This window comes from Carcharodon carcharias, chromosome 5, assembly GCF_017639515.1.
Source record: "Carcharodon carcharias isolate sCarCar2 chromosome 5, sCarCar2.pri, whole genome shotgun sequence".
NCBI classification, from domain to species: domain Eukaryota; kingdom Metazoa; phylum Chordata; class Chondrichthyes; order Lamniformes; family Lamnidae; genus Carcharodon; species Carcharodon carcharias.
Window position 1 is genome coordinate 171,691,636 of NC_054471.1, and position 27,184 is coordinate 171,718,819.

The 27,184-nt window shown below is 41.2% G+C and overlaps 1 protein-coding gene across 4 annotated transcripts in view; it reads left to right on the forward strand.

Annotated features, from left to right (window-relative positions):
* Positions 1 to 26: 26 nt before the first annotated feature.
* The window catches only part of LOC121278293 (hippocalcin-like protein 1), a 69,967-nt gene continuing 42,809 nt past the window's right edge, over positions 27 to 27,184 (forward strand). The window contains exons 1-2 of one of the 4 annotated variants that reach the window (XM_041188572.1): positions 27 to 317; positions 6,866 to 7,045. The gene's annotated coding sequence lies outside the window, so the exon portion shown is untranslated. Of the gene's footprint in view, positions 318 to 6,865; positions 7,046 to 24,883; positions 25,034 to 27,184 lie in introns of all 4 variants that reach the window. The other 3 variants (XM_041188567.1, XM_041188570.1, XM_041188568.1) reach the window with 3 other exon arrangements.

Here is a 27,184-nt window from a genome sequence, read left to right on the forward strand (position 1 = left end):
GGGCTGGCCCGTGGAAATAGTTACATGGTAGCCGCGCGGCGGCTCTTCATCTTTTGCCTGAAATGGAAAGAGACGAAGGGGTGGACAAGCCTGCCTGGAACCCACTGATGCTTCCTCACTCGAATTCATTGCCGGCTTTTAATTTCCCCCATCGCAACGTGATTGACTAAAATCATTTTGTTGTTTTATATTTGGGCTGGACTTTTTTTGATTATTAAAAAAAAAATACCTTATTTTGAAACCAAGCGCTGATCACCGGACCTACAAAGTAAAAGTGAGGAAAAAAGGTACTCGAAAGGAACCCTCTGGGGTAGTTGGTGAGTCTTTGTGTGTGTGTGTATACGTACGTGTGTGTTTGAGGGAGAGGAGCAGGGTTGAAGTGCGAGCAGCAACAGTACAGCAACTTCTGTGACCTGTCATTGTTCCAGTGACTCCGCGGGCTGCAGGAGAAGGAGCTGCTAGGATAAAGTGCAGAATGTGTCGCGATTCCCTGCTCTAAACAAGCTTTCATCTCCACCCTCCTCACTCCTTCCATTCAGGTCATTTTGGACTATAGACGAATTGCAACATCAAAAAAATAGCGTCGTCAAAGTTTTTTTTTCTTTGCAAACTTGTTTTGTTTTGCAAGGGACGAAGCGAATGTTTAAAGGCTTCACCGTTGCTGGAAGCATGGATTGACGTTCCACGTCCCCCTCCCCTAGGCGTAATTTTGTTTTCTAAACAACTGGCTCTGCAGGCATCAGTTTGTTAGTACAGTGTAGCTCGCAATTGTTTGGGAGATGGGTATTTGGGTTGGACGAGCGTGTTTTAAATTCCTCTTTAAATGAAATCCTCCTCTCGCTCGCTGACAGCGGTATTACCCGTCTCTTTTTAACAGTGGCATGCTTATTTGCATTTTTGGAATGTGAGCTTCTTAATGTACGTCTTTCCAGCTTTATTGGATGTTAGCGAAACGTCTACTTCGCAATGATCCACTATAGACGCACACGTTTGTTTGAAACAGTATCGTGTACAGTAAGGTCAACACTTTCTCCTGATGTTAAGAAAAACAATACCCTGATTTTACTTTAAGATAACTTATCCTAAATGGTGGTCACGTAATTGTACTTGTCAGATATAAGACTCAATGATATTAATATTAAAGGAAAATCTATTTTAGAGATGCATAAAGCCGCTGTGCTTTAAAACTGTTAAAATATCATTAACATGTTTAAAAATACTTTATACCTGTTGGTTCTACAAGATGACATGCAGTAATCCATGGGTGAGATGAGTAATCCTGACAAAGCTTGCTGAGTGTAGTGGGCCTATGACAGAAGTACATTATTATGAAGCATTAGTTCAAGGCCTTTGTTTGTTTCCTCATTGTACATCCAGGAGTCCAAATCCGGCATTAGATCCAGTAGTGAGGTTGAGAGAACTTGTTGGTGGCCTTTGCTTAAATTATTAAAACATTCAAAGAGACACATTTTCAGACACATGAGCCTGTGATTCAAATAATGTTTTCAAGGTGTCCATCCACTTCCAGTGCTGTTAACCAGTGCAGGGTACACTGAGCTCCTGAAGTAATATTACTTTCAAACATTTGGCTTCATTTTAAGTGCTCAAAACTTGTTTGTGGTGGGGAGCTCTTCTTCCAGGTAATGAATGCCTACTTGTGAGCATCCTTTACAGTACTAGCTTACTGAACGCACTCCTTTACTTAACAACTACACATTTTAAGGAAGGATTTGCAGATTTATTAATAGTCTTGACAGGCCATGTAAATGTGAATGTCATTCTTTGGCTATTTTTATACCTGTTTATAGGGCTGTTAATCCTCTGTGGTGACTAGGTTTTATGGGATTCGACATGAGGGGATTTCACCAGCCATACCCACTTTGCATGCTGGATGTCAAATTAAGTGAATGGAGACTGCACTTAATTGCTGTGTGATTTAGTTTGATTGTGTGACACCTGTAGTGTAATGTGTGATGGCATTAGATGAATAGTAAAAGACCAGCTTTCCAGCTAGGTTCAAATCCCAGGATAGTCTGGAATTCTTGGAAACATAATTCCTGTTTATGCCTGTTAAGATGAGAATGGTGGGGGGGGGAATGCCCTATGTCTGGTCATCTAAGCACTCCAAGGTCAGTTATATCATAGGACAAATTAAAGCTTTAACAACCCTGCACGAACCTTATACTGATCTAAATCACAGCCTCCGGACTGCAGCTTCTTTTGGACAACTGAATTTACCTATTTACTGTACCAGCTACTCTTGCCTCATAGTTGATGAATAGAATGAGAAATGCTAAGATTGGCACAATTTCTGTTAGACCTTTTACAAAGAGGACTTAAATTTAGTTCAAATTCATGGAATCAAGGTTACAAAATTGAATGAATGATTTTCCCACTGCACCCTAAGTTTCTTTTCTCTCCTGTCACATTTTAAAGTGGTATAATCTATTCTCCATTAGGCTGTTTGGAGTAAAACACTATGATATTGAGATTTACAGCAAAAAAAGGGGGGGGGGGGCGGGGGTGAACAAAGCTTGTTCATGCTTTTGACACATCGTTTCTATCTTTTAGTTATACAGTATTTTTTTTGAAAAGCGACATTGAGACCCAGCTCCCTTGATTGGCGATTGTATGACTGCGCAATTATGATTGGAGGTGAAGAGACCGAACAAGAGAATTTATTAAAATAGAATTTAAACAATTCTTCAAAATTATACTTCAGACAGGCCTAAGCAATCATCATTGTTTTAACTGATGTGATAAAATGAATGACTTGAGATCCTGACTCTGTCCTCCAGTTACCTGCTAAGCTTACAATAAATCATTTGGAAATAAATTGTAAAACATATAAAACTGTCGTTGCATCAAAATCCTGAAACTCCCTCCTAAAAAGCACTGGGTGTACCTACACTACATGGACTGCAGCAATTCACAGAGGCTCACCACCACCTTCTGAAGGGCAATTAGGGATGGGTAATATAAATGCTGGCCTAACCAGCAACACCCACATCCTGTGAAAGAATTAAAAAAAAAAATGAAATTATATGCTTACAGATTTCAGTTATTAAAGGGAAAATATCTTCTATCAAAAAATTATAAGTTCTAGAAAGAAAACGTTTTAGTTTTCTATCTATAAAATACTTTCAAAGTATAATTGGATGTTTACATTGAGGGAGAGAGACTTCATAAATCAAACTGCATTAATTACATTTTGATCCTTCTGCTAAGTGTGATTTAGCACCTGAACTCATGTAGAGAAGGTTCTTACCCACCATAATGCAAGCAAGATCCTTGTCCATCCATTTTATTTCCAAGTCAATTTATCTTTTAAGTCAGTGACAATGTTTTACATTATTTGAAAATGAGTGTATTCCATAGTTTTTAATAGCCTGTAAGAGTCCCTTTTTACAATTATATGGAATGTCTTCTATTTAATCACCTTGGTCTGAATATTTAAAATGTGTAGCAACCCGATGCTCATTTTGTAATACAGTATTCATGTGAAAATCATGACTCAAACCTTCTGTAAATAGCTTTTATTATGAATGATGGTGCAGTAAGTAACTGCAAAATTAGACTATGGTTATATAATGGATCTCTAGATGTAATAGGATTTGCTATCCTTGTGGACTTAACTCGGCCAGCCTAATTGTTTAATTCTGAGAGTATTACAAAGTTGGTGACCTTTTCAAGGTATAAATTTATAATGTTTTTATTCATATCCCATTTTTAAAATCCTCAGTTGAAAAATTCTGCAACTGGTGGCTTCAGTAATGTTACTTGTTTGTCCTCAGTTGTGTGTATGAAAATTGAATAATTGCGCTCAAATTGTAGAGCTGGCAATCTTAATGAATAGGATCACCTAAATTGTGTATCAAAGTGTACACAAATTTGAGTTTTACGGTAGCAATTAAATGTTTGGATACAGGATTTTAGGGGTAATTCATCTCAAAACCAGAGTGCATGAAGAATTTACATCCAGATCCAAAAATGGTTTTGAGCCTTTCAATGAAGGTTTAAACCACAAAAATTAGATTTGGGCTAAGAAGCAGGTTTTAATCTCAAAGCTGTTATCATTCAACTATGTAATACCAAATCCTTTATTTGCTTTCTGGTTATCACCCCTAAAATCCATGCCCAAACTATTAACTTACACTTAAAAAAAAATTCAAATCTTTTCCTAAATTGTGCACCCAAGTGGACGATCGTTGCATTTTTAGAACTGGACTCAAAGTAGAGTTTGCAAACATTCAATTTTCATATAGTCAATTGAGGTTAAGCTAATGCCATTTGGATTCCTGGAGTCATTACTTGTAGCATTTGAGAATTGAAGAATTTTTTAAAGGTACTAAATTACAGCATTACTTTTTTCTTTGAAAAAATAACAACTTTGCAATGCACTCTGTTATATGATTAGGTTGGCCAAGTTTGAGTCCCAAAGGATAATAAATCCTATTGCATCTGGTGATCCATTATACAACAAATCTAATTTTGTATATATAATTTCTCCTTTATTTGTAGTTTCTCCACATCAGAGAGAATTTATAGCCAAATTATCCTGAGTAGCTCACTAACATTGCTCTGAGTCAGCCAGCTGTTCTGACTATTATACACTGGTGGTGGCGTTTTACCTTGTTTTCCCATGTGAGGAGGTATCTGACACAGTGGAAATCCAAAGCTTCCATGTAGGAAATCACATCCAATATCACTGGTATCTGCAACTGTACCATTCAACATAATGCTTAAATGATAAATTATAAATTAAGTGCTGAACAATAAAAACAAAATCTTCTGTACAAAGTGACACCCCGCTTCTGTTGAAAGTAACGTGCATATATTTCTCACTGATAGACTACAATTGTCTGTATCCAAAATATATTTTGTCCTCAATACTGGTGTCCGACCTAAATTTTTAGTAAAAATAAATTGCCCAGCCTAATGGGCTAGATACAAGAAATAGATCTTTTGATTTACTTTGGAAATCGCACCTGAGGTTTTTGGGTCATGTGCTGGAATTGCAGTGGCTTGTGGGATTGAGTTTTGAAACAGAATTTTCAACTTCCAAGTCCTGAAGGAGTGGGGGGAAAAATCCATGAGGCATAATACCTTCAGGATATATCGTTTTCTTCGAAATATAAATTTGGTGATGTAAATCAACGTTCAGTCACAATACTTTTTAAAGGAAATCATGCAAGATAAGTGACAAACTATAAATGCACATTTATTGACAATTTATGCAAACGCAACTTAAATTCACAGCCTGTCCAGACGGTTTTAAAATTGTGCACTTCCACAGCAAATCCAGCTTTGTTAGAACTTCTGTAGGTGGGGAATGTTTCCAGTAACAAAATGGAAAAAAGAAACATTACCATTCTAATTAGTTTAGAAATTTGTTTAAATTGGAGATGGGGCTAACATTTTAACCCCTTCCTAACATTTATTTTTATTTTGCTTGTCTGTTTAGTAACCAATACTTCTCCAATATTGGAAATGAGTGTTTTCAACTTGCCATCCTGGCATAAAGCCAGCAGCTGTCTAATGAAGAAACTACCCAATTTTAATTTCCTGTTTCCTTTGCACTAGGCCAGTTGTCTTCATTATTTTTCAAGCAAGGGCCACTTTAGCAAAAAATACCTGAACTATGAGAGACACATCGACTACTAAATTATTATTGCTTACTACTCCAGTAACCTACTTGGGCCAAAAGAATTCACACCAACAGTTGAATACTGAAACAAAAACCGAAAATGCTGGAAAAACTCAGGTCTAGCAGCACCTGTGGAGAGAGAAACAGAGCTAATGTTTCAAGTCCATATGACTCTTCAGAGCTCTGAAGAAGGGTCATATGGATTAGAAATGTTAACTCTCTTTTTCTCTCTCCACAGATGCTGCTAGACCTGCTGAGTTTTTCCAGCATTTTTCGTTTTTGTTTCAGATTTCCAGCATCCAAGTTGAATGCTCTTAGTTGTTATGGTAATATATATCTTACTATACCACACACCATGCTTAGATATACTTATTGGCACACGTTGTATCATGTGGTCAACATGACATTTAAAGAAGACTGACTTTTGATGGGCTCAGTACACATTTTTTAATGTTTATAAATAAAATAAATAGGAATATAATTCTGGGTTGGACTCTGGCTCACTGCAACTCTCTCAGGATAAAGCAGTTACTGAAAATGGATGGAGCCGGGGAGCTGCACTTAGTGTCAGTGGGAGCTGCCACTGGCTGGAGGGCCTTGCAATGAAGAACACTGCACTAGGCCAACAAGCTGAAAATCTACCCAGCTATACGGATGGCAATTTAGATGTTGGAAAAGGATCTTAACAGTTTGTGTACAATGTTGCTAAAACTATCATAGTTTTCATTTTGGAGATTAGAAAGTTGTTGATAAAAGGGATTAGACAAAGTAGACGTGGAGCAGATGCTTCCCCTTGTGGAGCATTTTAGAATGAGAAGCCATAGTTTTAGGCTAAGGGGTGATAGATTTAAATCAGAGATGAGGAGGAATTACTTTTCTCAAAGGGTCGTGAATCTGTGGAATTCACTACCTCAGAGTGCAATGGTTGCCAGGACGTTGAATAAATTTAAGGAGGAGATAGACAGATTTTTAATTAGTAGTGGGTTGAAGGGTTATGGGGAGAGGGCGGGAAATTGGAGTTGAGGCCGAAATGAGATCAGCCGTGATCATATTTAATGGTGGGGCAGGCTTGAGGGGCTGAATTGCCTACTCCTGCACCTAGTTCTTATGATAAAACTATTTTTGTATTGCTGAAATGTGTGGTGTAAAACATTGATATGTCAATGTGCTTTGCAGTAGTACTGAAATATAGGCTTGTGTCTTTGAATTCCTATCAAGCGAGATCCCAGTCTTGGCCATACCATCAACAAAAGACACTGAGCCAAGAACAGGACCAGTTACAGCAGTTGCTCCTAGATGCTTTCTGGAAACTGGCTGAAGTGCTGGAAGATGGCCAGCTATCCATCCTCTGGGCTGGGGATTGGTTTGTGACATAAGTATATCTGAAGGTAGAAGGCCGTAAGTATTTGTTATTTATGGTTAGATATAGTTCATTACCTGCTAATTTGGTACTAATAGAGGTGTTTTGCATAATCAATTACATTGTTTAAATTAAGCTTGTGATTTTTGAACAGCTCATTCCCATTTAACTTTGTGTAGGTTTGGTTCCCTTGATTGGCTGTGACTTGAAGCTATATAATAGATGAAAAGACAATTTTTTGCCTTTATGGCTATCTTTGTTAGTTACAGAAAAAGGACAGCACATCTGTAAAGAGAAAAGACGGGATAATTCAGTTATACTTTTCAATACCATCTTTATAGCAATTTGTTTTTGTGACAAACATGACTACTTATCATTTTCAGTTAATTAGTCTGATTTAAACTGAGTTGATGGGAACAATCACATGATTCATTCAATGCAAACACTCTTTCCCGTTTCACTATCGGTGGAAGTAAGCAGGGTTGCCACCTTTTCGCCCTACCCAAAACACAACTAACTCTCAAGCCTAAACAAACTGCCTCAACCCCAAACCTGCCTTGCTCCCAGTGCAGTGCAGTCATAACTAGATACTTGGATATCACCTGCAAGTGGTGTATAATCAAATGTATATAATTTTTATGAAACCACTATACATGATAGGGCCTTCCTTAAAATGGAGGTGTACCTTTGCAAAATATGATTGTACTTGAGAATCCAATTAAAAAAGCTTTCATTAGAGGGAGTGGGTGGAATTCAATGTTTTTGTGAATAGTGCAAGGCCATTTAATATTATAGTTCTGTTGCATTAGTTACTGTATACATCTCTTGTGGGGGTGTGGTGAGGAGGACATGGGTGCGATTATCTTACACATGGGTCATATTTTTAGTTGGGTCACATCCTTCCATGGATTTCCCTTGAGAGTTAAGCAAATTCTCCACAGGCAGTGCCAGCAGGTCTGTACAAGTACTTTCTCATCTGTTGCTCCGCTCTGTTTATTCAGTGCCATGTGATTTAAATAAGAACTTCCTATTCTGACTTCAATCCAGACTCTTGCTGTTTTTAATATTGGATACAACCAGTGAGATCGGTGTAGGGAGATTAATTTTTACATTGACAGTGGGAGCTGGGACTGAAGTTGGCAACGAGTTGACATTTTTAAATATTACAGCATGAGATGAACTGAGCAATAGGGCAATCAAACTACTGCAATTGAGAGAATAAACAACATGCATTTGTGGACAGCAGTTTGAAGGTAAGCAATTTTCTGGATAGAAATAGTGGATGTTAACTCTGGATTTTGCTTTTTGGTGGGGACAGGAGGAGAATGGAGGTTTAGCTGGAATTCCTCAGATGTGAGTGCATATGGTTGTTACATGGACAGTAAATGAATTTCAACCATATACATCAGTTCACACTCCCAGCTATTTAATTCACTAGGCTATTAAAATTTATTAGCTACTACAGTGAAACCTGGTCCTACAGAAATTGTAAAGGACAGACAGCTCATGACCATCCCAAATATTAGACATTTATAAAAGATGCAAAATGCACTCAAACATCATTTGTAAATTTATGGACTGAGAGAAATTTCAAAGTGCCAAGTTTATTTACTTAGTGAATTTTCCACCTTGAAACACAATGTATCTATCTTTAAGGTGATGAATTCAAAACTGAACATAGTTCTTCAAATGAAGTCTGATTAATCTGTGTAACAGTAAAACTTTGCTGTTTTTATATTTGAAATTAGTTGTGACAACGTGCAGGATCCCAAAGACATTTTATTCACTTTCTGAACAAGTGAACAAGTTTTTAAGAAACAGCAATGGTTAGAAAGGTGTGCGAACGACACTCGGCCACCTGACACTGATGCCTGAAGCAGAGTTATTGTTGCTGTCCCTCCGAGCTTCACTAGATCCTTTTGGAGGAATGTACTGTGAGGCTTCTGCCTGCATAAAGTTTCAACAGCAGAGGGGAATCTTGTTGCTCCATGATTTTGCAATGTTTCCCCCTTCCTCTCCAGGGCACTGTGATTTGGCAACCTTCACGTTTTCCATTCAGTGTTTGTCATGCAAACCCATTCTTGAAGTTTGACAGTCAAATGTTAGAACAGTAGAGCCTAGGTTGCAAATCCTGTGGCTGCTTCCCTTTGCAAATGTGTAAAAAGCTCATGAACCTGGCAAACTTGGTTTGTCAATGATCATTCACATTTAAATGGAAAACCTGGTTGATACAAAGGCATTGGGAGATCCATGAATGTGTCAGATAGTGTTAGGCAAAGTGGCACTTTGGATCCAAAACTGGCTAAGAGGCAGGAAGCAGAGGATGATGTAGAGGGATGTTTCTGTGACAGGAAGTCTGTTTCCAGTAGGGTTTCGCAGAGCTCGGTGCTGGGGCCCTTACTGTTTGTGGTGTACATAAATGATTTGGACTTAAATGTAGGGCGTATGATCAAGAAGTCCGTGGATGACACGAAAATTGGTAGGGTGATAAAAAGTGAGGAAGATATCAATGGACTGGTCAGGTAGGCAGAGCAGTGGCAAATGGGATTCAACCCAGAAAAGTGAGGTAATGCACTTGAGGAGGGCTAATGAGGCAAGAGATTACACCATGAATGGTAGGACCCTGGAAAGTACTGAAGATCAGAGGGATCTTGGTGTGCATATCCATAGATCCCTGAAAGTAACAGGGCAGGAAGATAAGGTGGTTAAAAAGGCATATGGGATACTTGTCTTTATTAGCCGAGACTTGGAATACAAGAGAAGGGAGGTTATGCTGGAACGCTGGTTAGGCCACAACTGGAGTACTGCGTTCAGTTCTGGTCACCACGTTATAGGAAGGATGTGATTGCACTGGAGAGAGTGCAGAGAAGATTTACTAGGATGCTGCCTGGGCTGGAGGGTCTGAGCTATGAGGAAAGATTGGATAGGCTGGGGTTGTTTTTCTTGGAGCAGCGAAGGTTGAGAGGGCCTGATAGAAGTGTATAAGATTGAGGGGCATAGATAGGGTGGATAGGAAGGCAGTTTTTCCAATAACCAGGGGGCATAGATTTAAGGTAAGTGGCAGAAGGCTAGTTGAGGAGAAACTTTTTTCACCCAGAGGGTGGTGGGAGCCTGGAACTCACTGCCTGAAAGGTTGGTTGAGTCAGAAACTTCGTAACATTTAAGCAATATTTAGATATTCACTTGTGTTGCCATTGCCTCCAGGGCTATGGGCCAAGTGCTGGAAAATGGGATTAGTGTAGTCAGATCTTTGTTGACTAGTGTGGACATGATGGGCCGAATGGCCGCCTTCTGTGCTGTGGACGTCTGAGTCTATAACTACATGTGGGGAGGCAGTTCATGATCGAACCATGAACTTGCATAAACTACTGGCACCTGCAAAAAAGAGTACTGCTGATGCCAGTGCCCTAGGTGTCTGTTCATAGGCTTCACTAATTGGAAAAGCCATATGTTTGATATCTTGACCTATTTGTCCCTTCCTTTTTTCACTGCCCTCTTCTGACAGATACCGTAGCTTGCTTCACAGACTCTAAAATTGCTTTTACAGAGCTATCAATTGTGATGGTTTACATAAACATTAATTCTCAGCATACATATTCACAGTTCAGATTCACATTTTTGTCCTACTTCAGATTTGCAGTATTCCTCATTTGTATTACTTAGTTTAACAATCATGTCAAGTCCAGCAGCATTTCTAGGTTATTTTGTTAAAACTAAAAAAGGTAGGGGAAAGAAACTAAGTGGCATAATGGGTTTATGGCTGACTGACCTTTGTCACCTGGGTTCTGCAATTCATTGCATCCCAACCTGGTGGGGGTGAAGCTTCTCTCTGCTTGAAAGGGTCTCGAGTGAAATGACCTTGGGTAGTCAACCTGTTTCTAGTAGACTTGGGCCTGCAGCACAAAACTCTCCATGAATGTGTTAGATTTGTTTAAGCTATAAGGATGGTGGCTGTAGGAAATTTAAGTTTGAGTAAGGCAAGGTTGAGGAAAAGATGAACAAAAACAAAAATAGAATTACCTGGAAAAACTCAGCAGGTCTGGCAGCATCAGCGGAGAAGAAAAGAGTTGACGTTTCGAGTCCTCATGACCCTTCGACAGAACTTGAGAAAAACTTGAGAACTTGAGGAAAAGATGCCTGGTTTTAAATGTAGGCAGGTTATAACTGAACTGAATGTAATGCTGACACTGCCTGAATTGGTGGGGGTGGAGGGGGTGGAAAAAAGCATTTTGTACCCCAGCACTGACATTCCTTACCTTGACGAACATTAGGGTTGCCCACCCTCCAGGGCTGTTCTGGGATTCCCCAGGAATTAACAGATTATCTCCTGTGCACCACTGCAAGTAACATGGGAAAGAAATTGCAGGGGCATAAAATTATTTTCTAATACCTTTTTGTTAGTGAGGTGACTGCAACTGTAAGGTCATGTAATGGAACCTGCAAAGAATGTCCAGCCAGAGTTGACAATCCTAGGTTAAATGCACTTTACTGTGATCAATAAGGGAATCATTTCCTGGCATAAAGTCTTTAAACTGCTATAAGGTTTGGATTAACATTGAAAGCCACTAGCTGCTTTTCAGGATATAAGGTTTAATGTCATAGAACACTAGTTTTGTGCACACCAGTGCACAATCTTGGCTACTTTTGTACCTGTGAAAGCCGCCAAAGTTTCTTGTAGGAAGTGTCAAAAGAATTTGATAAACTGGCATGGAATTTGCACCCTTGGTTGTTTGATCCCACCTGACACCATCTAACTGTTCTCTGTATTATAAGTGATTTAAAAAAAAATACATGGCGCAATGTAAGTGCTAGATTTTTTGGTAGTTATGGAGCTGAAAGAGTCTGTTTCATATACCAGGGCAGATGTACTACTTCAGTGTACTCCGTGAGAGGCTTTATTGAACTGACCTTAAGATGTCTGCCCCCAGAGGCAGAGCACCTCATGGCAGAGTCGCGAGACTATGGCAAACCAGTTGGTCAGTACTGCATTGCATTTCCAAAACTCAAACATCTAAACATCTTTTCATCTAAAAAATATACAATATCCCCCTTTCATTGTAAAAAGAAAACATTTTTTTCCCCAGCGAACAAAGGACACATTTGCGTGGACAATCCTGTGACTAAGCTGCTCAAGCTACACACAATATACCAACTGTTCTCATGCATTGAGAACTATTTGGTCTACTAGTCTGCCTCTGCACATGCATTTTCACACACACTCTTTAAACTTTGCAGGTCTCGTAATGGAATGCGTGCATATTGACATTGGCTGATCAACTGGGTGATGTTCCTTGTCTGGGGAATGTCATTCTCGTGGCCCTTGTTGCCTTGGTGACTGGTGTTCCAATGCTGCTGTTGAGGACTCGTGGACCTCTGGGATTGATGGTAGTTATGTACTCTACAGCTGGTGAGATCCCTTCTCCATGACCGGCTGGCTGCTGTGAAGGAGCAGCTTCATTAGTTGAGCATATCTGCCTGCTGTTGCATCTGTAGATTCGGTTGAGTTTTTTTCAACTCCTGCTTTGAGATGCCATCTGTTGAATTGTGGTTCATGCTTTCCTCTTGGTACCTTTGTGTTATCCCCAAAATGTTTGTTCAGATCTTGCACAGATTGGTTCATTGAAGACTTCAGTTTATCATGCTTTTGCAAAAGTATAGACTTGGCTGGAATCTTGCTCTTCAACTCTTCCAGTTCAGGCCTGATGTGAACATTTTCCTGTAGAACATTTACTTTTGGCTTGTGCATTTCATTGCACTGATGTGGTTGGCAACCATCTTGTAGTTTACTTGAAGATCGCCTCCCCCCGTCTCCAGGGTGTTCAGTGTTACCAGCCCAAGCTTTAGACTTGCTCCAGATGAGATGAGTGGCTGTTGCATCGCATTTATGATCTGGAACTCTATCTTCCTCCTTGCCATTGCATTGGGTTGTCAAACTAAATTGTCCTCTCGATGTGAGTAGCGTGCCATCATATAGCCTCAGCCTTACTCTCGAGGGCTTCATTTTCAGATCGCCATGTTGAGCCACTTCACACACATCTGTGAAGGTCACTATTTTGCTTGACACACCTGTGTCTATCTGACACCACTTATTTGCTTGATACTTTCCCTCTGAGGTCATCATGGTAACAGTCACAAACCATTTTTCTCCTATAGACTTGACTGAACCAACCTGTTGTATCGTGAATAGTTCTTCATCAGACTCATCTGCTGATATCTCTCCAGTGGCCAGCTGTCGAGGTTTATTTTGCTTCTTTCTAATGAAACACTTGTGTGCAAAATGATTTTGCTTCCTACAGTTAAAACACAGCTTTCCCCATGCTGGGCAATTCTTCTTCTCCTGTGCATGCAGTCCTCCACAGTATTTGCATCCTCCTCTTTGTCGGTGATTGCCCAGTTCTTTTGGCTTGGACTATCTCTCAGAATAATGTTTCTCCTGGTCTGCCCTGTCGTACATATGCCCTAGCTATTGTTTCACAACTTCCGCATTTTGACAGACATCTGTCGCTTCCTTAACACCAGTTTCTCCTCTTTCAGCAGACTTGCTTTCACCTATGGGATCTCTCATGCCTAAGTCAAATCTATCTTTAATCAGATCATCTCTTAGCTGTCCAAATTCACATGATTCTGCTAGCTCTGCTACTGTCATGATGTGCCATTTAATGGTCACATTTTCACCCTGAACTCTAGTGTTGAATACATGCCATTCATATGTAACATTCATTCTGGGTTCAAAATTGGCTTCCAAAATCTGTTATCTTTTTTCTTTGCTCGTCTTAGATTTCGGGTGGTATACACTTTGTAGCAGTCCCTCCCCAGCAGTGTTAACATTGGGGCTACTCCTTATTGGTTCAGGCTTGTTCGCTAAGTCTGTTGCAATGTCGTAGTTCTGCCATTCTGAATGGAAAACTGCCAGTTTTGCCATGCATCATTTTTAATGCTACTGGAAATGGGATTGGAAAATTTGCTGCAGCCCTTTTCACTCACTGGGTAATTTACTTTCAGCCTCTGTCTGTGTTCCCTTTGTCCTTTTTCTCTGCAGCCAGTAATTTCACTTGCAGCCTGTGCTTGTCTTTTATCCTTCTCCTTCAGCTTTTTTGCAGATTTGTACTTTTGTGTTCTTGGTGTCTTCTCTGCTTCTTTTGCGTGTTCAAAAATCTATTTTTCTTCACTTCTGTATGCCATGTTTCATGTATAAGGACAGATGTACTACTTCAGTGTACTCAGTGAGAGCCTTTATTGAACTGACCTTAAGATGTCTGCCCCCAGAGGCAGAGTGCCTCATGGCAATCATGACCATAGCAAGCCAGTTGGTCAGTATACCATTGCATTTCCATAACCCAAACGGAGTCAACAAGTACTGCAATACAATTCAGTGTTTTAAAAAAAAAATAAAGTGAAAGGAATTCCTAAATAATATATAACAGCATAAATGTAACCACACTGATATAGTTTGCAGGGCAGAATGCATTGAAATATTTGATGTTCTATCTTGCCAAATGTCATGTGATTTTTGTTTGTATATGATTTTTAAGAAAGTAACATTTGAACCCCACTAGCTCCATGAAATGATTGTTGTTCTTGGGCTTTGAAACCTGTATTCAGGGCATTTATTTTGTTTGATTTAGATGTAAGAATGAATGAGTCAATATTCTGATATTTGGTGAAACTTGCCAATATTCAATTGATCTAAACAGCTGGCTGATTGGCCTCCTAAGTGGATGGAGACAGTGGCTACCTAGTATGTATCATGCAAAAAGTGTTGACAGAAATTCATGCCTTGCAAGTGCATCAGTGGATTTTGACTCCCTACCACTGTTTCTGCTAATGTCCCTTTGCTGTGCACAAGCAGCATGTTACAGTCTGTGGTCCCTTTTAAGGTTGCTGCACAGCTATGAATGAGCTGTTTGTGTGCAGCCTGTTGGCCCCCTCCACTGCACATTCCCGATTACTGCACAGCTTAGGGGGAACATTGCTTTGAACTCAACAGCCCTATGGGAGCATCTTCACATGGACTGCAATGGTTCAACAAAGTATCTCACCACTACCTTCTCGAGAGCAGGAAGATGGACAAGAAAATGTTGTCCCCACTAGAGATGCCCACATCTGTGAATGAATCAAATGATTTATGCTCCCTGCAATAAATAAACATCTGTCAGGATCCTCTGCTGAGTTTTATCTTCAATACTGGCCCTTCGATTGAGGTAGTAGAGGCCAACTGGCACATCTGAGAATATCTTGGCATTGGGTATATGTCTTCAGGTCAGGGTGAGAATTAGTCAGGGAAAAGGCGGAGGGGGGGTCAGTGTGTGGGGGGCATGGGTGGGGAAGGGAAATGTAGCAGAAGGAGAGAAAGCATTCAGATTTTCATTGCTTGATTCTGGAAGAGCTCTGCTATTGAAAATCACTGTACATGTGCATTGAGATTCATCTGCATGTCAATTAGCTACTTCATTTCTGAACTTTCAGGTGGAGCATAATAAAAACCACATCTAAAAGAGAATGGAAAATGTTGGCTCAGACATTTCAGTTTATTACTTATCAGTTTCTAAGCAGTCATTTTTCAGATGGGTTTCCTTTTTTAATGTTCTATTATTGGCTTGTACTGCACAGAGCAAATGAAACTACTTTTGAATGGTGTAATGCTTCAACTTGGATTGACTGAAGTAGAAGTTTTGTGTACATTACTAGGGATATAAATAATTCAGTGCAGGGAAAAGTTTGCATGAATGCATATTTACTTAGTTGACATTCTTGTGCTTTTCATTTGGCAGTGCTGACTTGCATTGTCCTTAGTCTGGGACTTTCATCAGTCTAAAAATAGCTCATTCTGCCTAATGCCTTATCATTTAGTGAAAGTATGTTGGCTGAAAAAAGTGATGCTTTGACTACCCCAACTATTTCTGTTTCTACAGAAATAGATTGTAACCTACAAATCTTTTTTTGCCTTAAATTCCTGACGAACAGACAAAAACCAACTGAAGAAATGAGAGATATGCTCATTATTCTTTCCTGGGTTGTGGGTGTTGCTGGCAAGGCCAGCATTTTTTTGCCCTTCCTTAATTGCCCTTGAACTGAGTGGCTTGTTAAGCCATTTCAAAGGGCAGTTGAGAGTCAATCACATTGCTGTGGGTCTGGAGTCACATGTAGGCCAGACCAGGTAAGGCCAGCAAATTTCCTTTAAGAATATTAAAGGAGCTAGATGGGTTTTTATGACAATCGATTATAATGTTGTGGCACCATTACTGAGACTAGCTTTATATTTCATGTTTATTAATTGAATTTAAATTTCACCAGCTGCCATGGTGGGATAGGAACTTGTGTTCCTGGAGCATGAGACAAGGTCTGAATTACTAGTCCTGTGACATTACCACTATGCCACCAGCTACCCCCAGATCATTGTTTTTGAACTATTTCAGTAATAAAATTTCACATTGAGCAAGAATTGTGACCTATGTACAAATGGTAATGGTAATGATTTTATAAATATTATTTTTGCATATGTGCTTTTATGATAGGTCCTTGGGAAATGCAATCGTTGTTGGGTTTCAGTGGGAATGCAGACTGTCGATGCAGAATCTTCAGGAATGAGAAAGAGAGAATGTCATCTTCTGCAGATATTTAGTCCCAGAACCATGCAGATAAATTTTAATTTAGTTAATTGGTACCTGATTTTTAGTGCTTCTATCAAATCTGAGCTATAACATTTTTGAACTACATTCAATGGGCATGTGTTATCTCCTCCTCCAGCCGCTCAAGCCTTCAGTATCAGCACTTCTCTAATTCTGGACTCTTGAGCACCCCTTCTGCTTATTCAGGAATAGTTATGATTTTTATTGCCAAGGTCCTAAACTCTGGAATTCCCTCCCTAAATATCTTCGTCCCTCTACTTCTCATGTGGTTTGCTGTCAAATTTTGCTTTATGACACTTGTGAGAAACACCTTGGGACTTTTTACATTAACAGTGCTGTGTGAGTTTTTAAGTTGTCTAACGGTTCAGGGAGTTTTAAAAGAATTCTTGTGTGTGAGCAATGGGTCTGAATTTTTGTTCTTTTCACAATCTATCTTTTTTTATTGCTGAAAAGAGAGATGTTGCCGACGCTTTACATCTTGCATTTGTCCTGATGACTGCAAGAATGCCAAATTTCAAATGATCATAACAATTAGGGGTGCTGATTTGTTGGCAAGACTACTCTGGCTGAGGCATTGCAATGGAGAAAGCAATGGAGACTATAGGCTCCCCAAGCTGTTGGGTAATTCAAAAAAGGCACAAGGCTTTGAGCATATTCCTTTTGTTTGCAGAGAATGGGTCGCTGTGTATGAATGTAAGTCACTTATGGCAAGTGTAAATGAGCCACATTACAAGCTTGACCAATTATCTTAAATTGGATTGTTGGTGTAGCTATTAGTGCACTCAGGATTGTTCAGCAAGTGCTGAATCAATTGATTACAATCATGTAATACATCTAACAGTAAACATTTTGTTTTGGGTTTTGCAAGCACAACTGGCCAAGTACAGTCCATACTCGGCCTACGATGAACAGCTGGAGGGACATGTTTGATTCGTATGAAGGCCACAGGCCCAGAGATTGGCTGATTAAATCAAACCTGTTCCTCCAGCTGTTTATAATGGGCAGAGTACAGACTGTACTCAACCAGCTCATGCTTACAAAACTGTTAGATGTGATTCCATGATTGCTGAACAATCCTGACTGTGCTAATAGCTACACTAACAGCAATTTAAGATAATCAAGCTCGTAATATGGCTCAAATATGCTTGTTGGAAGCAACGCACATTAATAAGCAGGGGCCTGTTCTCTGCATTTGAAAGAAATATCTTCAAGCCTTGTGCCTTTTTAATTAAATTACCCAGGAGCCTGTGGAGCATTTGGTTCCCCATTGATTTCTCCATGGTAATGCTTTGGCCACTCAGTTTATTGGCCAATCAACACTTTTATCCTGTGGTTAAATTGCTGTGATTGTTTGAAGTTTAGCATTCTTGCATTTGTCCTGATGAATACAAGATAAAAAGCTTCGACAGCATGTTTATTTTTGTCCTCTCCAGCACCACCACCTCTCCACACCCCCCCCCCCACCCCCCACCCATATAAATGAACCTTTGAGCATAAAAATAGTGTCCCCATTTAAAAATGCCAATAACTTGTTAAGACACTTCTTCAGAAGTTCTCCAAATTCTGAGCTGATTTCTGGGGACTTGTAGTGCTTTGAAGCAGGTGAAAATCAGCTGCTTCAGGAAGTATTGAAGCCACTCACAACAAAATATTTATCCCTCAAACAATAGCATTAGAAAATAAAAACACCTGGCCAATACAACATGCTGTTTGTGGGATCTGGCTGTGTACAAATTGACTACAGTGTTTTCCTGCATTACAACTTCAAAGTATGTAAAATGTTTTGGAACATAGCAAAGCTATGAAGAGCACTATATGTAGAAATGCAAGTTAATGCATTTGGGGAAGAATAACAAAGCAATGGAATACCCAATAAGTGGTAGAATATTGGGAAGTGTGGAGGAACAAATGGATCTTGGGAGTGCATGTCCACAGATCCTGAAGGCAGTTAAGGTGGTCAAGAAGGGATACTTGCCTCTATTAGCTGAGAAATGTGGGATATAAGAGCAGGAAGGTTATGCTAGATCTGTATAAAACGTTAGTTAGGCCACAGCTGGAGTACTGCATGAAGTTCTAAGTTACTTCACTATAGGAAAGATGTGATTGCACTAGAGAGAGTACAGAGGAGATTTAGGAGCATGTTGCCAGGAATTGAGAACTTTATTTAGGAATACAGATTGAATACAGGGTCATTTTCTTTGGACCAAAGGAGGCTCAGGGGTTACCTAATTGAAGTGTGTAAATTTTATGAAGGGTCTAGATATGGTGGGTAAGATGGCCCTAATCTCCTTGGTTGACAGGCCTATGACTAGGGGGCAGAGATTTAGGATAAGAGATTTGGAAAGAATTTTGAGGGGAAATGTTTTTGCCCAAAGGGTGGTGGGGGTCTGGAACTCATTGCCTGAAAGGGTTGTAGAGGCAGAAACACTCACATTTAACAAGTACTTGGACGGGCACTTGAAATGCTGTACCCCTACATGGCTACATACCAAGAGTTGTAAAGTGGAATTGGGCTAGATGACTACTTGCTGGCTGGCACAGATGCGATGAGCCAAATGGCCTCCTTCCATACTGTAAATTTTGGGCTCCCAGCCCTCCCTCAATGACCTCTCAATGCCAACCAGGACAAAACTGCCTACTTGATTGGCATGTCATCTGCCACTTTAAACATTCACTCCCTCCACCACCAACATACAGTAGCAGCAGTGTGTACCATGAAAGAGATGCATTGCAGCAATTCACAAAGGGTCCTTTCGACAGCACCTTCCAAACCCTGACATCTACCACCCAGAAGGACAAGGACAGCGGATTCATGAGAACGCCACCTGCAAGTTCCCCTCCAAGTCATGCATCACTCTGACTTGGAACTTTATCTCTGTTCCTTCACTGTTGCTGGGTCAAAATCCTGGAACTCCCACCTTAACAGTGGATGTACCTACACCAAATGGACTACAGTGGCTCACCACGACCACCTTGAGGGCAATTTGCCTAGCCAGCAACACCACATCCATGAAAGAAAATAAAAATTGCCTGGTCAGCAAGTAGCTTTCTGATCTCCAGCTATGTGATGCCTCTTTCAGTAGTGTATTCATGGGCTCAAGCTGGGGATCAGAAAGCTACTTGCTGACCAGGCATTCTGGTCATTATCATGTTGCTGTGTACAAAATAGCTGCTAGCTTTGACATTACAACATTTCAAACTCTTTATTTGGCTGTAAAGTGCTTTGGGATGTCTTTTATATAATACAAGTCGTTCTTTAAAATGTTAGCTGACCTATTTTTGATGTATCGCAATAAATGTGCAAATTTTTTGTCAAGATGTGTCAAAGGAGCAGATTTGACCAATAAACTTTTGACAATCAAGCTTCCTGTTGCATTTAACTCCAGTTTTTTAAATTTCTTGCTCATCGTGCTCTATAATAGGCCTCTAAACATCGCTTCAGTTTGGCAAATATTTGTAGCTGCACTGCATCAAACCCAGAAAACACCAGACATCCAATGTAAGTGCTTTGCACATCTCCCCAGCGAATATTGTTTGTTGGCCAAGATCCTAAGGTTATAGTTGACGCAGTCAGAACTATTTTGTCTGGAGTAATATCAGTTTTGCCCCTGCTCACATTTTGCCACCACAAAGAAGGTGCTTATATTCCTTCACCTTCCTAACATGTGCACATGCACAATCATATTGTCTCAGTGAGGCCACTCTTATTCTTTCCACCTTTAAAACTCTTCTTAAAACCTGCCTCTTTGACCAAGCTTTTGGTCACCTATCATCTGTGTCTCAGCATCATTTTGCTTAATGTTCCTGTGAAGCACCTTGAGACATTGTCCTACATTAAAGATGTTATATAAATTCAAGTTTATACTGGCATACTAGATTTCAAATATCTGGAGTAGTCTAAGTCACAACTCTTACTCTTGTGAATTTAATTTGTTGGAAACTCCATTTTAGACCTGAATGAAGTAGAGAACACTTCACTCTCATAAAATTCTTCAACCGTTTCCTCCAGAGTCCTTTTCCACCGCCAAACATCTCCCCCCTCACTTCCCCTGTCAGCATTCCATAGGGGCTGTTCCCTCCAGGACACCCTGGTCCACTCCGCCATGACCCCCAACTCTTCATCCCCTTCTCACAGCACCTTCCCATGCAATCGCAGGTGGTGTAACACCTGACCCTTTACCTGGCTATGGGTATCCACATGGGCCCCAGTAATGCCTGTCTCTTTATGGGGTATGTGGAACATTCCTTGTTCCAGTCCTACTCCAGCCCCCTCCCACTGCTCTTTCTCCGGTACATCGATGACTGCTTCAGTGCCACTTCATGCTATCGTCTGGACCTGGAAAAATTTATTAATTTTGCTTCCAATTTCCACCCGTCCATCATTTTCAGATGGTCCATCACTGACACTTCCCTTCCCTCCCTTGACCTCTCTGTCTCAATTTCTGGTGATACTGTCCACGAATATTCATTACAAGCCTACCAACTCCCACAGCTAACTCAACTACAGCTCCTCACACCCCGCTTCCTGTAAGGACTCCATCCCATTCTCAGTTCCTTTGCCTCCGTCGCATCTGATGATGCCACTTTCCAAAACAGTTCCTCTGACATGTATTCCTTCTTCCTTAAATGAGGTTTTCCACCCACGGTGGTTGACAGGGCCCTCGACCATGTCCGGCCCATCTCCCGCGCATCTGCCCTCACACCTTCCTCTCCCTCCCAGAACCATGACAGGGTCCCCCTTGTTGTCACTTATCACCCCACCAGCCTTGCATTTAAAGGATCATCCTCCGCCATTTCCGCCAACTCCAGCATGATGCCACAACCAAACACATCTTCCCTTCACTCCCCCGGTCGCTTTCTGCAGGGATTGTTCCCTCCGGGACACCCTGGTCCACTCCTCCATCACCTCTATACCTCAACCCCCTCCCACGGCACCTTCCCATGCAACCACAGAAGGTGCAACACCTACCCCTTTGCTTCCCCCCTTCCTCACTGTCCAAGGGCCCAAACACTCCTTTCAAGTGTTGCAGACTGGGTGACCACTTTGCGAAACACCTTTGGTCTGTCTGCAAGCATAACCCAGACCTTCCTGTCGCTTGCCATTTCAACACACCACCCTGCTCTCATGCCCACATGTCCGTCCTTGGCCTGCTGCAATGTTTCAGTGAAGCTCAACGCAAACTGGAGGAACAGCACCTCATCTTCTGACTAGGCACTTTACAGCCTTCCGGACTTAATATTGAGTTCAACAACTTCAGATTGTGAACTGTCTCCTCCATCCCCACCCCCTTTCCGATCCCCCTTTTTCCAATTATTTATAATTTTAAAAAATATATATATATTTTTTCCCACCTATTTTTAAATTTATTTCGATCTATTGTTTTATCTCCACCTTTTAGCCCATTTCGATCCCTTCCCCCCACCCCACCCCCACTAGGGCCATTTGCTACTAGCTTGTCCTGCTTGCTACCCTTAATGTCCCCATTAGCACATTCCTTTGATAATATCACCACTGTCAACACCCCTTTGTTCTTTTGTCTATGACATCTTTGGCAATCTCTTCTTTGCCTTCACCTATCACTGGCCCCCTATCCAGCTCCACCTGTCCCACCCCCCTTGACCAGCTTATATTTCACCTCATTTCTCCATTTCCTTAGTTCTGATGAAGAGTCATATGGACTCGAAACGTCAACTATACTCCTCTCCGCAGATGCTGTCAGCTCTGCTGAGTTTTTCCATGTATTTTCGTTTTTGTTCTAGATTTCCAGCATCCGTAGTATTTTGCTTTTATCTGCTATTTTGAGGCTTTCCATGTGCATTTGTCAACTAGATTGTGAAGTACTACAATTGATTAACACCCATTCACTGACATCACTCAGATTTACATAATGCTTTAAGCTTTTCATTCAACAAAAAAGGCTAAAGGCTGTTTTTACTTTGCTAATCGTCCTACTTCCATTCCTCCCTATTTTTGCCTGTTGAGAATTGCATCACAATTTCTGGTTTCCTAGACATGCAGCAAGCTGAGAAATGGTAGTTTTCCCAGAATTCCTGCAAAATGTGTCCTTTGCCAGAAAATTCAGGTCCTTTGCAAAATGTGTCTTGGTTACGTGCAAAACTAGCTGCCTCTGGAGTCGGTGCCATTTTCTGTGTGCCATTTCTGTTTCTATCAACTGCCAGCACCTGCATACATTGCCTCCACTTCCCATTCCAACTGCTTTTACATCATAATGAGGATAAGTCTGACTGTGTTGAAGGTGCCTTAGATCCAAATAGATTTCACTCCAACTGAGGTCAGTGATGGAAGGGGTATCTGGGCTGCCGATTTATTTCTTCTCTCCAGGTCTCTGAAGGGATTAATACGGTGGGATTGTTTCCCCTGGCTGGCCACAAGTGGAAAGAAAGCTTTGTTACAAGTTCTGCAATAAATGGTAGCACTTCAAGATCAGGAAATTAAAACTTGTCTTTCCTCATGGACAATCGGAACTACTGCAAGCATCAGACTGAAAGAAAATGTGTACAATATCGCAAAGAATAGTGGTAGGTCAGAAGATTGGTCAAAGTTTGGAAACCAGCAAAGAATTACTTTAAAAAAAGGGCAAAAAAAAAGGGTGAAATTAAGTGAGAGGAAGCTGGCTAGAAATATAAAAACAGTCAGTAAGGGACAGATTTTTGCAGAGTCATAAGGACTCAAGAACCATATAAAAATGGTGGGTGGGACCCGATGCCAGGATTCCTGTCCCCATTCAGTATTCCCAATATTTGGTGATGTGGGTGGCGAGCCTCCACTCCAACCTGGTTGGCTCCATTGCGGTGGTAGGCATCTTGGAGCACTGCCCCTCCCCCCCACAATTTCTGTGGAGTTTGTCAATCTACTGATGACACATGGGTAGGAGAACAAGCTGTGAAAAGGACATTAGGAGTTGGCAAAAGGCATATGGATAAATGAGTGGGCAAAAATTTGGCAGATGGTGCATAATGTGAACAAATGTAAGCTTGTCCACTTTGACACACACAATAGAGAAGCAGAATGTTTTTTAAGTGGAGAGAGGCTGCAGAACTCAGTACAGAGGGACTTGGGTGTCATGGTACATGAATCATAAAATTAGCATGCAGGTACAGTAAGTGAGTAGAAGGGAAAATGGGATGTTGGCCTTCATAGCAAGGTGAATGGAATATAACAGTAAGCAAGTGTTGCTATAGCTGTACAGGGCCTTAATGAAGGCCCCATTTGGAGTACTGTGTATGTTTTTGGTCTCCTTAAGGAAGTATATAATTGCATTGCAAACAGTTCAAAATGGCTCATCTGGCTGATGCCTACAATGAAGGTTTTGTCCTAACATAGTTGAGCAGGTTGGGCTTGTACTTTATGGAGCTTAGAAGAATGAGAGGTGATCTCATTGAAACAGATTCTGAGGGGGCTTGATAGGGTAGATGCTGAGAAGATATAAAAATAAAGATTCTCCCATTTAAGACCGAATGAGGAGGAATTTCTTCTCCAAGGGTCACTCATCTTTGGAATTCTCCTGAGATCAGTGGAGGCTGGGTCATTGAATATATTCAAAGCTGAGTTAGACAGATTTTTGATTGACAAGGGAGTCGAAGGTTATGGGGTGGGATAGGAGGCAGCAAAAGTGTGGTTGAGGCCACAAATTGATCAGCTATGATCTTACTGAATGGCAGAACAGGTTTGAGGGGCCAAATGGCCAACTTCTTATTTCTTATGATCTTCTCTTAAAAGTTACTACCCTGTCTGAGATGTTCATGGTCACAGACCTGATCAACAGTGATTATTGTGTCTGGAAGAAGTAGAAAAGGTAAGCTTTCTCTTCAAAGATGGACAGGCTGTGTCACTTAATTGGGATGGGCTTTGCGGTGGGGAGTAATTGACAGTAGCCTGACAGTGGGGAGGCGAGATAGGTGAGATACAGAAGAATGTCTTCAGTGATATTTTGTACACATGGATGTGCGTTCATTCTTATAGCCAGGACTACAGTCTGCCTCTTAGCACTTTTTATGTTTTGTGAATAATTCCAGTTGATTGGAAGGCAAGTACAATTTTAACACAATCTCAATCTAACTTATAGGTGTTTCTTTTTTTTAAACCCTCTCTCTGCTTCGGTCCCTGTCAGTCAACTGCTTTTTAAACATAGTTGGATTCACTTCCAAACAGTGCTTAGGCACCTGTGAAAGCATTGTAATTGTTTGGGCTTGGGAAGCGACTATAATCTGCTATTCTTCCTCCAGGTTTCTATCCAATGGCCCCTGCTGAAGGAAGCTTAGATATGATCCAGAATTTTTTTTAAAGAAAACAGAATACTGCAGATGCTGGAAACCTGAAATTCAAAACAGAAAATGCTGGAAATACTTAGCAGGTTTGAACAGATTTGACAAAAGGTAATGGATCAGAATCATTGGACTGGATTTTACAGCTGCCCATCCCCACCTGCCCCCCCACCTCCCCCAAAACCCCCATGGACAGGTTTGCAGCTGGGGGCCTGTAAAATGCAACGGGCACCATGCCTGCTGCCTATCTGCCCACCTCTGCTGCAATTTTAATAGAGGTGAGAGGGGTATTGGGCAACCCGCCTGCCCATGGGCCAAATGAGGCCTTTAAGTGGTCAATTAATGCCCACTTAGGGGCCTCATCCCACCACTGCTGGGATCTGACCAGCAGCAGGGGAGGCCTGTGCCAAGTGCCCAGCCCAGCAGCTTTCATTATGTGAACTAGTGGTGGGCAAAGGGGGAGACGGGCCTCTTTAATGGGCCCCTGGCACCCCTTAAATCCAATCCAGTAATCCTGTTTTTCTCTCTCAAATGTTACCTGACCTACTGAGTATTCCCAGTTATTATTTTTATTTAAGGATTTAAACATGGTTGAGATGTGCCCATCTCACCAACCTGCATTCCGCCCCCTGCCCCCCCATCTCTGCCTGTAGTAAAATAGCCAGCTGGCATTCACATGGCATGTGTAGAATGCATTAGTCAGGGTTCACATCTGAGTTATGCTAGTGCACATCAGTGCGGGTCAAAAAAAGTCTTAACATTTTAACAAATTGTAAGTATATTAGATGCCTTAGATCATTCATTGTGTGGGTGGGGGAAGTGGAGGGGAGAATGTTTTTCATAGAAGTCTTTCAAAGCAGGATTCCAGTTTTTTAAAATCCATCTCCCTGTACCCGTGGAGACAGGGTGCAACTCCCAAGAAAATAGTTTGATCAGAAAACATACAGTACAGATGAAGTATTGAATTTTATTTGGCCATCTACTCCTAACTTTTTTATATCTGGATTTAGCATAATCCTAATTTCTAAAATTTTACCATGAGCTGTGTGGCTTCGAGTGTCTCCTTGAAGAGTGAAAGATTGGAATATGGGATCAGCATGGTGAAGAAAAACTAGGCTAAAATGTTGTGCCCTTTTGCTTCACTTTTTTGTTGAGAGAGCAAGGGAGGGAGTTGTAGGAGGGGGGGGTTGCTGGTGGTATTGGGTGTGGACAGTGCAGGAGGTGGGGTTGAGATGGAGAAAGCAGGCTACTTATGAAAGTGCTTCCTCTTGGGTTCCTACAATATATGCAGGTAAATATGAGATATGTACACATGGAGCAGAATTTCCTCCCCATTGTGGAAGTTCAGGAGCGGGCGCATGGAGGCGTGCTCTGATCGGCACCCCAGATTGGGGGCATTTTATGCAGGCGAGCCAATTAAGGCCCACCCAGTGTGACGTCCCAAGGAAGCGCTATGCGCTCCCTGTGCAGGCGGGTGGAGAGAGATTCCCTGAGCCAAGTGTGTGCTCTTCCCCGCATGTGCGTGAAAGAACACACTCATCTCCCTGAGGCTAAGATAAAAACAAAAAAACTGCGGATGCTGGAAATCCAAAACAAAAACAGACCTGCTGAGTTTTTCCAGGTAATTCTGTTTTTGTTCCCTGAGGCTAAGTGCTGGCTCAGGGAGATCGACTCCACAATAAAAAAAATTAAAAACAGAAAAAAAATTCCCTGACACGTCCCCTCATTTGACACTGTCACATGAGTTAGGACATGTCCATCACTTTTAGTTACACTTTTATTAAGTTTTTAAAAACCTGCATGAAACCTCACCCCGCCTGTGGATGAGGTTTCATACTTTTTCCAATGCCTGCCAGGGTTCTCGGCTTTCCCGCCAACCTTAAGGTTGAACGGGCAGGTCCACTAATTACGTTAATGAGTTTGTCAATGACTTCAATTGGCCATTGACAGGTTGGCAGGTGCACAGCTGATTCGGCTGAGCCCCCCACCGACCTGAAAATTGAAATGATGCGGGGTGACGTTGGGAGGTCCGCCCGACATTATCCCACATCATTTTATGCGTCGGCGAGCAGGCCCCGCTCACCGACCGGGAAATCCTGGCCATGAAATTGTTGGCTACATTATATTTTTGCCACGACTTGTTGACAAATATGGTTTAATGTGTATACAGACCACATACCAATATTGCTTAGCTAAATTAACGTTACCTAAGTATATATCAATATTAGAATATTAAAATGGACAGTTGATGCATGGCAGACA